This window comes from Ambystoma mexicanum, chromosome 5p (genome assembly GCF_040938575.1).
Source record: "Ambystoma mexicanum isolate Mex_15411 chromosome 5p, UKY_AmexF1_1, whole genome shotgun sequence".
NCBI classification, from domain to species: domain Eukaryota; kingdom Metazoa; phylum Chordata; class Amphibia; order Caudata; family Ambystomatidae; genus Ambystoma; species Ambystoma mexicanum.
In genome coordinates, this window is record NC_090930.1 from 1,279,320,587 (window position 1) to 1,279,338,181 (window position 17,595).

Here is a 17,595-nt window from a genome sequence, read left to right on the forward strand (position 1 = left end):
AAGCTAGCTACGACCTTATAGTTTTAAAACTTCTAAGGAGAACCTGAATATTGGAATTCAATGCCTCCAGCACTTTGCTGTCAGACAAACATTTCTGACGACACATCAGGATGTTAAAAAAGTACATGAAAAAATCCCTTTATTCCTAGTTGAATTAAACAGATTGCCTGAAAGGAGACACCGGTACATAATGTAGAAGAAGCATGCATGTTGCAAAATGTCGCTGCAAAACTAGAATACATTATTTTGCTTCAAGAATGGATTGAGATAGTGAAGTCTGTCAATGACATTTCTTGCTACTTTCATATTGGATCAACAGACATGGTCTGTGCATCAGGAAGTGTACATGGGTACTTGAAAGTATTCCACACAAATCCAAATGAAGAATATTAGTACACTTTTATTGAAGCACCCAAATATCTCTTTTAGAAAACAACCCCGATTTGAGGGTGACATTATTATTGTGATTGTTCTGCAAGCAACTGATTAACGAATATAGATCTGGCAATAGAAACTGAAGTCAATCATTCTAAAGCAAAAGTTGGTAATTCACCTAATACTGAAGAGCCATTTTAGGCTCATTGAAAGTTCTGGAGAATCGTCTTGATTGCACTATTGTAGTCACGGAGGGAGACATTGATTTCCTTGATCTCCAGTTATCAAAACATGGAGATTGAAAGGAGAAGATTTCATGCTTGAATGTTTATGGTCTTTGAAATTGGGTAGATGCGAAGGACGTCTGCTAATTGTTTCACAATTGCACTCGGTTTTGGATATGGAATTTGACTTACCGATTCAAAACAACATTCAAAGTGCAATTTTTTGGTTGATTTTTAGATAGTTAGAAATCATCTGGCCAATCCTAACAATTACCAGATATATGTGTTGCTTATTGCTTTATTGAGAAAAAAATAACAGTGTGCAATTTCTCCTCATTCTATAGATGAGAAGTCTTCCCATCCAGGGATTGATGGACCCTAAAGTGTCATGAAGGAAATTAAACAGTAAGATGTAAATGTCTAATTTCAATTTTCTGTAGTCCTCATTGTAACTGTGTGAATGCATACATAATTGATTTGGCCAGAGAAAGAATAAATATACTTTTATATACAGAATGATAGTGTATTATATACAACAATGTGTTACTACTTTGACTGGTTGAGATTTGTACAACCACAGGACTATATCTTTGGCTTGCTTTCTTTTTGTTCTCCATTAGAAAAAAAGGAGTGTCAGCATTCGTGGTCACTCCTTTTCTTAGTTGTGTATATTTAAGTGCTGCCTGATCCTGAGCATGAATGTGGCATGGATGAGGGGAGGGAGAGGATTGTAAGTTCATGTGTTCAAACTGTCTCCCCTATTTCTGTGCAAAGAGGGATAGATTCCCATTTAATTATGAGTGGAGTTAGAGAGGGTGTTTATGGGGGGGAGTAACTGAGTAAAACATACACAATAGCTATACAAGTGATTCTTTAAAAGTAGTTACTACTTGCTGGAAAGTAAATGGATTAAATGTTGCTCATGATGACCAAAATGCTTTGTGCCATATACCAACTGCTGTTTATGATCAAGCTTGTCTTTAATTAACAGTTCTGATATCTGAATGTTATCTATGTGTATGTTGCAAATATATGGACAGCTATATCTACTACCCAAAATAAACTTCCATAAAGGGAGTTAACGTTTTATTGCTTAACTGTGTATACAATATTCTAAAGTCAGCTAGATAGGCAGGGATGTTGTGTGTTTCCCCCCATGACATCACCATTTATAACGTTTCCAATTATGTAAATGTGCTTTTCTAATAAGTATAGTTTTGAATGCAAAATTGTGTTGTTCCCAGATACATGTGTTGAAGGCTCAACCTTTACCTCAGTCTGAGGTTAGATACCATTTTATGAAAAGGTGTGCTAACAATGTGTTGTTTGATCACTGAATACTCTGTCAGAAGTGGCTACTGTTCAGTGCATGTGTAGTGCAGCTTGACAGCGTCAGCATTGGGTGCTTTCCTGTTGTCTCTGTGATCTCGAAGTAGTGGAGTAGCAGAGTTCGTAACGAGCCAAGACAGAGAAGTGAAAGGCGATGCAGACAGCAGTGCAGGTGCCACCACCTGGAAGCCTGTGCTGAAGCTGGTCTAGGGCAGCAGTTTCGGGTATATTTGATTTGTTTTTCTTTCTCTAAGATCCTTGTTACCCAGCCTATTTGCCTAGGTCTGTATTTCTGCTTGTTCGAGCCCCGAGCCCTCCGACAGATGACGATTGAAAGCTGCACATGGCTCTTTAATTTTTCAGGGAGAAATCCGACCCCAGGGGTTCGCTCGTGCCCCCGCATGGCTGTGACTCGGGCCGGGTTACGGAATTTGGTGGGCTAGAAATTTGCAAATCCAAATGCATATGCACACAAAGTGCTATTGAAAGGTACCCGGATCTAGGTACCTCTGAGGACTGCTGTTTGCTGACCCGCCTTGTCCTGTTTTGTTTTTCTTTCATCCTTCTCCTGGCATTAAGTCTCACTAAGTTCCATCAGTATCATTAAAGTGTCATCCTAATATTGTGTCGTGTGTTTTAATGAATTACTGACTTTCTGGGGATCCTGCTGCATTGAGACTATTGAGGCTGGAACATAGTCTCTCTACACTCTTTACCTTTAGTGCTTCAGTGGAGCAGTTGGACAGAATTTGCCTTACGTAGACCTCTCTATGGAAGACAGGTGTGGCTTTTCTAGAATTCACTTCACCGGTGGCTCAAGTCTTTGGCGGCGGCTAATATAGTAAGTGACAACAGCTTCCAGTACTTAACTGCTTTGACCGGCTTCCTAAACAGTTCTTTTTTCTGCCATGAAATGACAAAAAGTACACAAGGACCAGGCAGCCTCCTGTAAGCTCACCACCGCCTTACCATTAAACACCAAAAAACTAAATGAAATACGCGGACACCTGTCAAAGCTCCCAGACAGAGCGCATAGAGATACCTACTTAAGAATGAGACAACATCTGCTCCCGACTAATGAGATCAATGCCACTCGAGGAAACTCAGAAGGAAACTCGTGCAGATTTTGTGGAACAGAAGAAGAAAATGAATCCATCAAGCACTTGTTGCTTCACTGTCCTGCACTAAAGAAGGAAAGGGAAATCTGGCTGGAACCATTGATGGGAACATTTCAGATATACAACGAAGAAGCACGTTGGTAGGACTTGATGAACGGGGAAAGGGCGGCTTGGGCATTAGCAACCTATGCATTTATGCGATCCACAATTCTGGTAAAAGTTCAGCATAGCCTCGACTCATCGTTTTAAAAGGAGAAGTAAAGTCACTAAATGTAAAAAATGACATGTTGGAAATGATGTCGGGAAAGAAAGGTTTGTAAAAATTATAATTTAATTTAATAAAATAAAATAAAAAATAAAAATAATAAAAAAGTACACAAGTATGGCTTGAGCAGTGCTACGGCCCAAGCAGCAAAACAAGCAAACACCCATGCTCTTCGGCCCCTCCCCCCAATTGCATCATGTGAACTAGGAAAGTGGACTCAGCAAATAATACAGCAGATTTTGGGGAAATCTTCTTGATAAACAGCGAACAGCACTATAGATGAAAACACAAAGATCACTGATGTTGATAAAACAAGCATTCCCAGCAGTCTATAAAAACAACACAGCACCTATGCTTGAGTCGACAGGAAGACATTGATTTCACGGGCTCCCCCCTTATAGACAACACTAGTTCTCTATTAAACCTTTTATGGGTCTCCAGGCGGTGCCATGTGCCGAGTTTGAGCAGTTAGCCAATCCCGAAGTTCAATACAATTATGGGAATGGTTCCCAACTCTCTGCCACCCTTGACTATGAATGCATGCTCTCAAGCTGTTCTTGCTTTTCTTGAAACCAAAGTGTTTGTGATTCTTTGTATTCAGTCCAGCCCAACTCCTACAATGTTTGCCTCTGCTACTCTTAACGTGGTGGCCGCCTCCATTGATGCTCTATTTCATTATGTTCTAGAATTGCAGACGAGCAGTGCGACCTGAAACTGGTGTTATCCCGGGTTGTTGACATCATTCTTAAAAACTAAGGATTTCACTCAAACTCTATCATCGAGCCAGTTACTATAGACCTGATGGGTGCAATTAAGTCCCCTCGCCCAATCTGCCTTGTCACATGAAGTATCTACAGCTATAAGGATCCCACAGAATAAGGCACACGGAGGGCCTTCCAGCTTGGGCATAGGAACGCCTGCATCATTTTCGCTGATGGCGGGGAAGGACTTAGATTCACCTAGCACTTTATTTGCAACTCTGAGTAACCCCACAGGAAAAAACAACAGAGACATGGCAAAACAAATAGCTCCAAGTCAAGCATTATGTCAGCTAGTGCTGCTAGTTTTGATCCAGCAGCAGTCATAACTGACTTTTCTGACAATTGCCAAAGGTCATCGGAGAGCACACCTTTTGCAAGTACCTCCAAAGAGGGCATTACTAGGCAAATGCCCCGAAAGGGCCCGATGGATAAGTGGGTACAGCTTGCTTCACAGGCAGCACAGTGAACTACCACAAAACATCAGAGAGTTGTCTTCTCAGGTGGCACCCTCTGCTGCCCTGTTAATGGGCCACAGCACCCTGCAAGATGGAATGGCTAAAAATCCTCATGGCAACGCAACAAGAGCTGGCCCACATTCTCTACAAATCAAGAATACGAGGCCATTGGGAAAGTGGGTCCAATCAGAAGAATTGTGTACGCTTAATTGCTGCCCTTTCCTGAACAGAGGTTTCCTCCTTGAGCTATTTGACAAATTTGAGGCTATGAACAATATTTCCACGGATGATATAAAACAAATTGAGTTGCCCAAGATAGGCAGCCCTAGTAACTGGGCTTTGATCGAATTTACATCAGCTGCAGTAGTGGACTTGCTGAGTCTTTTGCAGATATTTCTAATCTAGGCTTTCAGCTAACGGTTTGTCATAAATATATGACATCCGTACTTAGAAACAACAAACCGAAGACTGATGGCTTGGGCTCAGCTAAAGAAAAACATGTTGATCAACCGGAAAAGAACATCTTAATGGCATTGGTTGTTACCACCCAATATGCAAAGAGGGATGCCAAAGAAGTGGGCAGTTGGATTCCTTTTACCTACAAGTGCGAACAGTATTGAAGGTATCCTACCCTGACCAACGGTAATTGGCTAACCTGGAATAACCGTGGTTTTAATTCTTTTCCAACTAATCCACTGGGTACTGTCATAATACTGTCAAGTGACATCTTCCTCCTTCAGGAGACCTGGCTCACTGACCATTTCTGCATAGATAGATATGAAGTTATAACCTAAGGTTCTACTTCCAACCATAGAGGCCACCCATCTCGTGGATTTGCCATTGGAGTCAAAACCTATTTTAAATTTAAACAGTTCACTTGTGGATTACCCTCACCCTATGTCCTCTCTGTGTACTTTACAAGTGGGAATCTTACAAATATTGGCTTACTGATCAGAAATGTATATGATCGCCCAGAGGGGCTTCATTCTAAGTCAATCGAGGATAAAATAGACTCCCTAGTAGCTGCATGGAATGTTCAGTTCCCAGGCAGCAATGTTCTTATTGCTGGGGATTTAACGTGCACGTCTCTTTCGAATCTCAGAGCCCCTGGGATTTCAACGCTGGTGGTGACTTCTTGTCTGATATGATGCCATGGCAAAACAAGGATGCCCATGGCTGGGAGAATGTGTGTAACTCTTTTGACTTTGTCTGAACAAGAAGAAATTGCAGGGCTAACCGCTGAATCGAATGTGGAATAATGGCAAACACTCTTGGGTGGTTGACTATGCACTCTTAGACTGAATCCTTTGCACTAGATCGAGCACCATAAATGTGATAGAATCGGACATTAGTGATCACTTTCCGATCACATGGTCCTAATCAGTTTGTGACACTCGCACAATTCGGTTGGTGGCACAGAGTAGCAGGGTTTCCCTGCAGGGGAAACGCATAAATTGGCAAGAGGGTAACATCAAAAAATATGCCTGCCCTAATCCATTTAGCTAGTGTAAACATAAACACAGAGCACCATGCATGTTCCGTAGCAGGGACACCAGTCACTAATCAGTGATTACCTCGACCTCGAGGGAGAAAATACTTACCAGACTTGCAGAATTATCAGCATGTTAACAGAATAAAACAGGGTTCACAGCTAAAGAGTCAGGAAAATGAGAATGAATGTTCATGTTGACAATCCAGCTGTTTTTCCGTTCCATGAGTTGCAGTGTGGTGCTCTGTAACGCAATAAATCACATTTATGATGGAGGACTGCTGCAAGAATTCGCACATACGAGGCAGGCGTGCGGGTCCAACTTGACTCCCTCACAAATCCACGCATCAAGACTGTTACTAATACACGTTTTGAACTCCCAGCTGGACCTCAAAATAGATGTGTTCAGTAACATACAAATGAGAGAGTCCCTGGATTCCTCAACGCCCATGTAGTGGACATGGGTGCATTGTTTAACAAGCAGTACTCACCAATTACAGAGGGACCTGTTTACAAATACTTGCCGCAGAATTTGTTTATGATGATACCCTATGGACTGTAAGAACACTTCTTCCCCGTCCTGAAGAAGGCCACTCTCACTAAAAGCTTCAAGAAATAGCTACATTTGGCCAAAACATTATAGTGTCGACCTTCCTGTCACAAAATCTTTTTTTGCATGTCACATTGCGTTTTGTTTGGTGTTCCAGAGTTGCATCATGCAGTGGAAAGCACATGCTCGTTTGTAAAAACTGTATCGTGTATGATAGAAAATGTGCACTGTTTTGAGTTAAATCCTCTGCATCGAAGGGAATGGTACACAGTGGTACTACCACATTGTCAAAGTGAAATAGTTGTCCGTTGTTGGGGTTGTCTTGTAATAAATGTACAAACACTAAGAAATTGTTTTGCGAAATAAACAACCAAGGGTCCAAAAAATGTCTACTAACCCCAACAGTTCCATTTATCAGTCATTCAATATAATGGTGTGAAATAATGCAACAAAGAACCTTATATGTGATCTCTCACCCTGATTATTTGCAAAATACTACGATGTTTCATGGAGGAGACAGTGTTAGTTACACAGGGCTATATCCAAGAGCACACAGACGCAAGTTTAAATATATTATTACAGAGGGCAAGGCAGTACATCTGCCATCCTTGCCCCAAAATACAAATGTGTTGGCCGTGATATCAGATCCACTGACTAAAGTGAATAGTCTGATATGTAATCTGAATCTTTACTATCAAATCTTCACAATCCAACGGCTCACAATGGAAATGGGGGAATGCATTATCTTTCAATGGTGAAATGGCAAAATAGGGGAGGCTGGTGCAAGAGTGGAAGAAAATGAAATGGTTAAACGGTCTGTGCAGGTGAGACTGCATGAATGCAGAAGTCTACACTTAAGTTTAGAACACCTATTGTTCAGAATGTAGAAACTCTGTCGAGAGGTAATAATTATAGCTGAGAAAATATGCCAAAAAGTGAGTTATCAACCTCAACTCAATTATCATTATATCGAAAGACAATATTAATCAGTGTACTTAATCCCCACTGCAATGCTGATAAACATGATTTGGGATCTGTGGAAGAAAAGTGTGGCCTAGATTATGAGATGGCTTCACAGATGAATTGTTCCAATAGATATATTATAATTCAGCACCAATCAGTTCAGAAAACAGACAAATTAATATATGCCCGCCCCTCAGTTAACAGTGGGGAGAATGCTGTTAGTAACAGTAGCAACAGTGCTAACCTGTCATGATCAGCAATTGTGAAAAGCAAAGTATGGAAGAAGCTCCAAAATATGATTTCTGAGTTACAGGTGGACATACAAACCTTTCAGGTTTGATCAAAGGAATTATAAGGCACGAATTATAAGGCACTGAAAGTACAGTGCAAGTGATTTAAGACAGCAAACTGAAAAACAATTCACTTGATAAAGTTAACAATCCTCCCCCAGAGAACAGAACCACCTCTAGGAGTCACCAGTACCACAGGCAGTAACATTAGAAGAGGCGGCAAAGCATTGATGTGCCCAAAAAGGCACAATAACCCACATACCCGCATTTCTATCTGAAATTGTAGACCATCTCTATCGACATCCAGGACCAGAGCACAACAGAGAACCAACCATTGGGTTACTGACACTCACCCACTATAATTCCTGTGATTGAATGCAGGCCCAGGGCTACACACACCCTATCAATTTGTAGATGAGAAATGTGATGTGTGAATAAGTAAAGTACTGAAATTATTATCCAACCAGATGGAGAACAAAAATGTAATTGACGTCAACAATTAGATCCACAGGTTAAGACATTTGAAGGAATGTCCATCTGTGATAAGGGAGGATATTGTGGATGCCAATAGAGTATCCGATCCACAGGAAGCATCAGCTAATTTGATTAAGTTGCTTCTGTTAGAGATTTTGTGGATGACCTATTGTTGATTGAATACAGGGTTCACCCCCACCACTATCGAAGATCCAGTTTAGAAAGCTCTCATGTGATTTGGTGTCATCAAACACGAGTTGCAGCGTACATGGAGACACAGCATATATTGGCGGCTCCCATGAAAGATAGTGGAGATCAATGGATGAACACAAGAAGATATTTGTGAGCCTAAGAGTCACAACATGGGTGAAAGTACTCCTCCATTGACCCAGATCAGCAATACAAATGAAGTGTGGTGCTGATTAAAGCAACAGTACTATTCTGAGTCACATAAACGGGTGGACAAGGTCTAAATGGGATACTGCTTATGGTGTAAGATAGCTTGATTAAAAAAACATTTATTTTAACAAAACAAAAGTTAGCACATATTGGAGCAGCTGCATATTCACCTGTGGGTTAAATAAAATGAAACATCCCCAGTTGAATGCAGCCCCAACAGTTGCCCATTTTTAATTGATGAATATTCACCATGTCTATGTGTTCTTCTAGGGTAATACATTTCTCAAACAATTGCTTATTGTCTCGTAAGCAATGAGGTGTGATTTTGCAGTTACACCATTGGGGGCACAATTGTAGACCCCAATTTGAAAGTTCAATTAGCATAACTGATAGCAGTAGGGCAATCCTCTGCATCTATCCCTTTTAGATAGGCATCCCCACACAGATCGCTAGGGCTAGCATTCAATCACAAGGACATCATATTTCTTCGAGAGGCACAGACAGAGTGATAAGAGTGCCATGTTTGAAGTACATGGAATCTTCCCAGATGTGGTACATTGATGTTAATATGGGATGACCCCACCCACTGAGTCCTTTTCTCCTTTCGCATTGATAAATAAAAGCCATCACACTTGATATTCCATCAACCCCCAACTTGGAGAATGGAATCTATAATAGCCTTTGCTCCTTTTATCAATGAGAATCGGACTAACAGAGGATGATGCACTGACCCCCCCACCCCACTCCGCTCCTCCACCAGTAATCAGTTTCTCAAAGGTAAAGGCAGTGCCCACAGTGCATATGAGTGTCCACAAGTTGGAACGCTATTATAAAACATAGCTGGTTTCCAAAACAAGATGACTGGCTGGTACTAGCATGTTTTCATGCTAATATACATGCATGTTCACCAAGCCAATATTATCTTCTTGCAAGAAACATGCATTCAGTTCCCTGTGTATAACCAGGAGGGCACCACTTTCCATTTGCCAGCTCTTAAAGGTGATCTGTGATGATCTAACGGGGGAGTCTTGACCTGTATTGACAGTAAAATTGGTAGCAAGCTGACAGGTAATTAGTCTTGATCATCAGCTCTCCAGAATGCCCACATTTGTTCATCTTCTTAGCTACATGCATATTCTTAATCACATGCATGTAAGATCATATCTTTCCAACAAATGTTCACATATGATCGCCCAACTTAACAATCTGGTGAATAGTATTGATGAAAACTACATGGATGTGGGTTATGTTCATGTCCTTGCACTTAGTGATGTACATCTCCAGTTTGAGCCTTGGACAGATGTGTAAGGTAGTGAAATCATAGAACAGGAGGTCTGGAGTATCCCAGCATTATGTGCAGTTTCTGCACAAGCCACCCCCTAAGCCAGTTTCATTTGCTATGTTTCTGCCTAAAATTAGTCCCAGTGATATACCAGCTTAATATCTTTAAAAACCTAAGAGGACACCGGGTGATATCATTCAGGTTTCAGGCCAAAGCAAGACCCTGAGATCACTGTACTCCAGGTTGTAAACATCACCCTCTGCATTGTTGTTGGGTGAATGGGGCCTGTTTCTGGCACTACTGAATTCTCAGCATCATTTAATATTAAGGAAAGTGAGGAACTGATTTTTATTTTGTTGGGCGCATGCGAAATGAAGCATTGCCCTCGGAAAATGACTGTCTTTTCTCTATGTCTGCTATAAATCGGTTCCGCAAGGTCTTCTCCGCTTGCCAAGATTTGCAGGGTGCTTCAGGAGTCCATGGTGTCACTCATGACTTTCAATGTGTACATGTGCCAGCAAGGGAGCAAAATTCTTCCTGCAAGGTCTCTTTCCATCAGCATGATAACACCATAAAAGTCCAATTCAAAGTGGAATCCTACGGGTCAAGCCCACCACATAGGTAATTGCTATGCTGGATTGAGGGTTGGGTTGACTGGCTTTCTTAAAATGCAGTGATGCAATGACTGATTTTCTTCTTTTTGGACTTAAGAAATCTTCTGGACAATTCTGGCCGACATCTTTTACTGCAAATTGCATGCTATCCAAACTTGCTGACTCCACACGTTTGCCATGGCTCCTCCTAAGCCCTGATGCTATGTTACATGCATATATTGCCAATATGGCCCAGTTGGCTGTGTTTTAATTAAGCAATATGACCCGAGCGGTGGACGCATTACCGACTCAGGTAATGCCCTGGGGCCCATAGTTATAGGCCTGAGCGAAGCGAGGGCCCTAACGAAGTCCCCGGGGCATTACCTGAGTCGGTAATGCCCCCGCCACAAGGGTCATATTGCTATTAGTACCACGGCCCGCATTATATGCGTGACCGGGGCACTAAAAGCATTTTTTTCTGCCCCGAAAAGCCGCAGTGCTTCGGGACAGAAAAAAAAAATCGACCAAGAAAATGGCCGCCGGGAAAGGGAAAACGGGAGTCCGTTTTCTCTTTCCATGGCGGCCTTCAGGAGCAGACGCGCTGGGAACAGTGTTCCCAGCGCGGAACAGTGTTCCCAGCGCGTCCGCTCCCGAAAAAGAAAGAAGCAGAAGGTAAGTGCGTAGGGCTGTACCGAATAGCATAGTATTCGGCCGAATACGAATAGTTTGTCAACTATTTGGCCGAAGCCGAATATGAAGCCGAATAGTTGCTTTTTTTAATAAATCATGTTGCAAACTTCAAAAAACACACTTATTAAAAAAAACAAATAAAGCACCATTTTAAATGCATTCTACACTTTTATTTATTTTCATTTTAATTAATGTAGCATCTTTATTTAAAGTATAGAAATAAAGCAGATTTTACCAAAATGAAGGGACCAAATGTACAGAAGATTGTTGCATATTCAGTGGCAGTTAAAGTAGGAGGCTTCGCAAATGCAAAAGGACTGCCTTTGTGTATCAGATGCATTGCATTCTCTATCCAGTTGCAAAGTCGATGCGGTAGAGTTTTGAAACTTTTCAGCTCACATAGAAATGTATAAAATGGTTCATGTCGGCTCACGCAGGACACAAATCAGGAGCAAATCTGAAATGTGTAAACTCCATCTCATAACTATTCACCCCACCCAGAGAAATGCTGCTCACCTTTCACTTATACTAGCCACTCTTTCTCGCCAATACACAAATATATGCAACTTATAATTCCTGATAAATTATCAGATAATGTTAAACTCAGGACTCAAGTCCTTAAAAAAAGAAAAGGGGGGACTATGACGTACGCAATGGGAAGTGACATGACAGGAACTGAAAGTATCAATGCATATTTCTTTCAGTTGTTTTTTTCCAACTGAAAAATGTGCACATTGCATATAAACATTCGCCAAACAAAAGATGTTCCTGTATTGTTGCAGGCTAAATATAAAAGATGAACACCTTTTTTGTCTAAGGATCCAACAAAACATGCCCTAAAGAGCAGATTACAATATAAGATACTTTTCAGCTGTGTGATAGCAATTTGTCTCGTCTAATTCTATTCAGTTTTGAAAACTGAAGTCTATATTTGCCTTTGTGAGTTCATGTTGCATTGTATTCAAGTGAGAATGTCAAAGTATTCAGCAAGAGCCGAATAGTAAGAAACTATTCGGCCGGAGCAGAATAGCTTTTTTTCTGCCGGAATTTGGCCGAATACTTACTTGAAGCCGAAGTTCGGTACACTCGTAGTAAGTGGGGTTGGGAGGGCAGGAGGACGGGAGGGAGGGACGGGAAGGGGGGAGAAAAAAAAAACCTACCTTCGTCCCTGCCAGGGGATGATGGAAGTCTCCAATTTTGTGGAGGCGCAGAGTCTCCACACTGCTGGAGGCTGCCATCGTCCCCCACCAGGGACGCAGGAGCAACAAGGTAAGTGGGGTGGGGTAGGGAGGAGGGAGGGAAAAATAAAAAAAAGCTTACCCGAGTCCCCAGCAGGGGGCGGGGGGCAGAGGCAGCCTCTCAGCCGTGGGGAGGCTCGGAGCGGGGATGGCCCGCTTCAAGCCTCCTCATTGGCTGAGGGGCAGCCATGCCCCCCCGCCGAGGACAAGGCAGCTGGAGTCCCAGCCGAGAATCAAAGGATTCTCGGCCGGGTAAGGACCCGGCGAGAGCCAATCAGAATGCATGTTGCATTCTGCTTGACTCTCGCCGGGTACTAATTTGCATTAGCTAGATTCAGCTCATGCATCTATTCACCGTCCATGCACGTGTATTGTTGCACTTGGATGGGGAACATGCGTTACTGGAGCAAATGTCATAGGTTTCTCGTAGGCATCACTAATCCACTGTTACTGCTGCATTTAAGCTTGTACTAACATTCATAAAAAGTTACATAAGATCATGCTGTCTCATGAACACATATTACTGCTATGTTGGGTCAAAAATGTCCCTGAGATGCAACGGTTACACCCACACATGGCACTGGCTATCAGTTTACCATATGTGTCCGCTGATCATGCAACATGTGTCATCTTGTCTGCACAGGCCTTTCGAACTACATGAGCATTCAGGAATTCATCTTAGCAGCAGCATTGTTGTTCTAGATGTTCTAATACTCACTTGAAGAAGGGGGTGTCCATAAATGCTGGTATTGAGCCTCATTGTCGATTATCTGCTTTCACTTGTTTGTTTACACTCTTTTTTCGTTCAGCCATTTATCTATGCATACAATAATTGACCCTTTACAGGTTGGACCAGTATGTAAAATGATACTCTTCTAAGTATAAATACAGTATACAATCGGAACTTAAAATCTGAACGGGTTGAGGCTGTTGTATGTAATCAATTGCCTAAATGAATACAAATACAGTGCACCCTATTGCATCCCTCCTGCATGGCCACTCCTGTTATGAGAACTTGTAGATGCTGCACAATGTCATCATGAATCTGAATGAGTAACAGTCAATGTCATTCCCACCTTCCAAATATACTCGCCACCCGCCTCATGACCACATGTCATAACAGTATATGTTGTTCAAAACGACCAATATGTGTGAAGGAAACACTGACTTAATTGTATACTGAATGAGGGCAGTTTCTACTGCAAGCATTCAAGGCCACTGTTCACTTCGATTTGGAATGAGTGATCTGGGCAATGAGACTATGCTAGTGAGTCAATATATCGGTGCCCGTTTGCAATACACACCTCACAGAGTGCTTGTTTTGAAATACCATTCCTAAATGAATGCCCAGGGAACATAACCACTTTATAATCTTTGCGTATATTTCCTTTAGTTGTTGCTCTGGCGATGTCCATCTTGATTCTGCTATTTCAAAAGATACTCTAGATTAAATCATCTAGATCTTTCTCTTCCTCTTCTACTCCACCCCCCTTTCCCTCCATAACTACCCACATTCCTGGAATGGATCCATTGTGGCTACACACTGCTGCTCTGTTTCCTACCTCATTCTGTGAACAATATCACAGGGTGGGACAGGCCTGAGTGCTGATGCCTTAGAAAATCATGGCTGCATGTCTCATTCCCTGTGGAACCTTTCTCCGTAAATTGCATCCTGGGAGATATAGTGCTAGTTCTCTTTAAATAACATGCATTGGACGGAAGTCAATGCTGGTAGGAAGTGATGTACAGTATGTTTACTTTCTCCAGTCACAGAAATATCCCAGCTCTCCTCACCCTGACAGTATCTCCTGAGAACAGGTGTCCTGTTTAGTGCCCTAGTAAAATATATATTATGCTACTAATATTATTCATCAGGAAGTGCTTAATGTATTGTACCATCAGCATTTAAAAGTTGAGGTGAACATTGCAATATGGGTTTGGCAGGCTTTGGGAACTGACACTGAAAGAGTCAGGTAGTCCTGCCACCTGTTAAAATGGAATAGTTTGACCCCTAGACAACCAACGCGCTTTTCCTTTTATTTTACAAAACTTTTTCAATCTGTTGAAATGAACAGTAGTGTAAATGTCAACCAATAATTGGAATATAGCAAGGGCTTAGATGTTATTTTGAAAAGACTGGTCACCAGCATTCAACAGTATGCAGCAAACACTTGCTGTGGAGAGATGGTTGGTTATGCAGAATTATCTAATTTCGACTTGCGGTTGCCTATTTAAGTCTTGAAAATTGTTTCTAACTTACTGTAAGGGATTACTGTGTTTGTAGATACATTTACGGTGAAGTAGAGATTGATTTGCTATATGTGGCTATTGAGCAGTTGGGTGTATGAGACACCACTACATTTGAGGACAATAGGTTTGAAGCAACGGCAAGAATAGTGGGGGACCAGATTCAGAAAGACTTTCAGAGAACTTTTGGGGGATGAAATGCAATGTTGGTTTGACCTCTACCCCTCCTCTCCCTGCCTCATTGACCTGGAAAATCCCACCCCCCCCCACTTTCCACCTCGTGCCTCCTTCTCACACTCTGATAACCTCCCCGACCTCACCATACTCCGAAGTCAAGTGCATCCTTTTTAATGTAGCGAAAACCAGACACAACATCTTTGACCTCCTCTCCTCTGACAAACCTGACCTAGTCTTTATCACTGAAATCTGGTTCTCTGATGACTTTGCCCCTGTTGCACATGAGGCATTCCCCCGGCTGCTCACTCATCCCGCTCAGCAGACCGTCAGGAGGAGGCAGCGTGGTGATCCTGCACTTCCCCTCTCCGCCTTGCCTTACACTTCTTGTGTTTGCACCTGCACATCCGAATGCCACAAGGCCTAGTAGGACCGTTATTGTATCTTTCTACCCCCCCCCCTTTGTCGTGTGGTGCCTTCAACCACCACTTGTTGTATAGGCGCCTTACACATGTCCAATAAATAAAATAAATAAAGTGCTCTGCTTGGAATATCTGCCAAATGGGACTTCTTTGAATCCTGTGCAAAGTGCTAGGAAATAGAATGTCAATGCAATCGAGATAAATAGAAGGTCCCCCTTCCACATTCGATATATGTTCACACCGAATTCAAACATGACTTTCTAGTTTATCTTTCTTGTATAACTCTCCAACGTTGCCATTATCTGCCAAATATATTGGGTCTAGTATGAACCCTTGCAGCATCTCCGAACGCCATGTTGCTGGAGTGTCTAAAACGAGTAGGCTGCATCTGTATCTCTAAACTCCTAAGAAGAATTCAACCCTCTTTAGGACTAGCTCGAACACCCAATCCTGGGCTTTATCTTTCGGCTATGCTCCAACGTTCTCCCTCTCAAAGCCCTGCTTATCTCTGCAGCACCCTAACGTTTGGGTTCTAGAGAATGACACGCATAGCTCCAGTGTTGGCGTATGTCTGGTTTGCCACTTCACTTTTGATCTTAGAATAAAAAGTCTACTAGTTGTTTGCGCTGGGGAAGCCTTAGTATTGGACCAAGAAGCTGCATGATCCAATAGGAAGCTCCTGGTTCATGAGGATGTAACTTAGGAAATGTGTGCCTGCAAAGAATCGATAGCCAGTCATTCTCTGCAGCAGCGCCCATACTCTAGATGTCTCTTCCTTTGCCTCTCAGGCTCTGCCCCTGTCTTATTTGTGCTTGCTGTGCTATTATAATTGACTGATTGAGTTGGCCCTTTTTAAGTTATTGCTTTTCATTATTGATTGCCTGACTTCTATATCCCTTCCTTTTGATTATCTTCCCCCGAGCTATTTCCGTTCTTTTAAAGTAACTTAACAATGACATGGGACCCAGTTCTGTCCTGCCTGGCAAGGCATGTATGCTGTCATCTCAGATCAATTCCATGCAGTTTTGTGGAAGCAGATAGTAACCCTTTCGGTGTAAGTGTACTCTATTACAAATGTTTTAATAAACACAATATAATAAAAAAATATATAGATGTGTGCTGAACTTGTACTCACAGTTTAGATTCCAATTATGGGTGTCCCGGCCGTTAACCCTTCCCAGGCGGTTGAGGATGAGGACTAAGACAATCATACAGGGCTATCATATTACAGTCCTAATTTGTGCTGGGGGTGGGGTGGTTGGGGGGATTTAACATGAAACACTATAATCTGCCACTTTTCTTTGCCATTAGATCCAACATACCTTTGCATTATCCTAACATAATCATTTTCAAATGTCCCACAGGTAAGTCGTTTTCTCAAAGAAAACAGTTTTAAGTGTGAACCTGCGTAGCCCTCAGCTTCGGGAGAAATGAAAAGTGTGTTAAAACATAGAAAAGTCAGACACATTAAGAGGCAGTAACCTGTAATGGTTGTAGAGAGCAAAGCAATGTGGAAATCATCGTGCCTGTGCAATCATAGCTGAAAAGATATTCCAGGGGGATCTGAATGGCTTATACCATTTCTTCAGGGCATGGCATGAAATGTAATTGTGATTTATACATATTTCATATGTGTGCGTAATTAGGGCATATGTTGGCCACTGATTTATCATGTAGTAATTTAAATAGTTTAAATAATTTAACCAATTCATTGCATTGGCAATTATTTCCACTAATCACAACTTGCATACATTAATTAATTAAATTGACAAAATGTTGCATGATGGCATCTATGTACCTTATGCTGTATTTCTTACAAAAGAAAAACAGGCATTCCGAATTAGCATTACAACATCTTGTTGACATACATTCATGTCACTGCCTTCCATGTACATCCTACACTGCCTTTGTAATGAACGAACACGCATTATTTGTTGAAATATTAGTATTTTGAAAACATTCATGAAATGCCCATTATTATTTTGCTGGCCTTCATTTGGAAGTTAAAACGTGCAAGACAATTATTATTAAAAACAAGATTTAATACAAATGTTCCATTTGACTCCTGCGACTTTTTTTCTTGTCCTATTTTTTTCCTGACCACATCCGTTCCTGAGGCATCCTCAGGGAACCCGGAATGCATACAAGCACCAGGGTTTGAAACAAATATGAAACCTATCAAAGCCTCACAATTCCTAATTGGAGTTCACCATTTCACGAGAAATATGTCGAAGAAAGCCTACGGAGTGCATTTTTT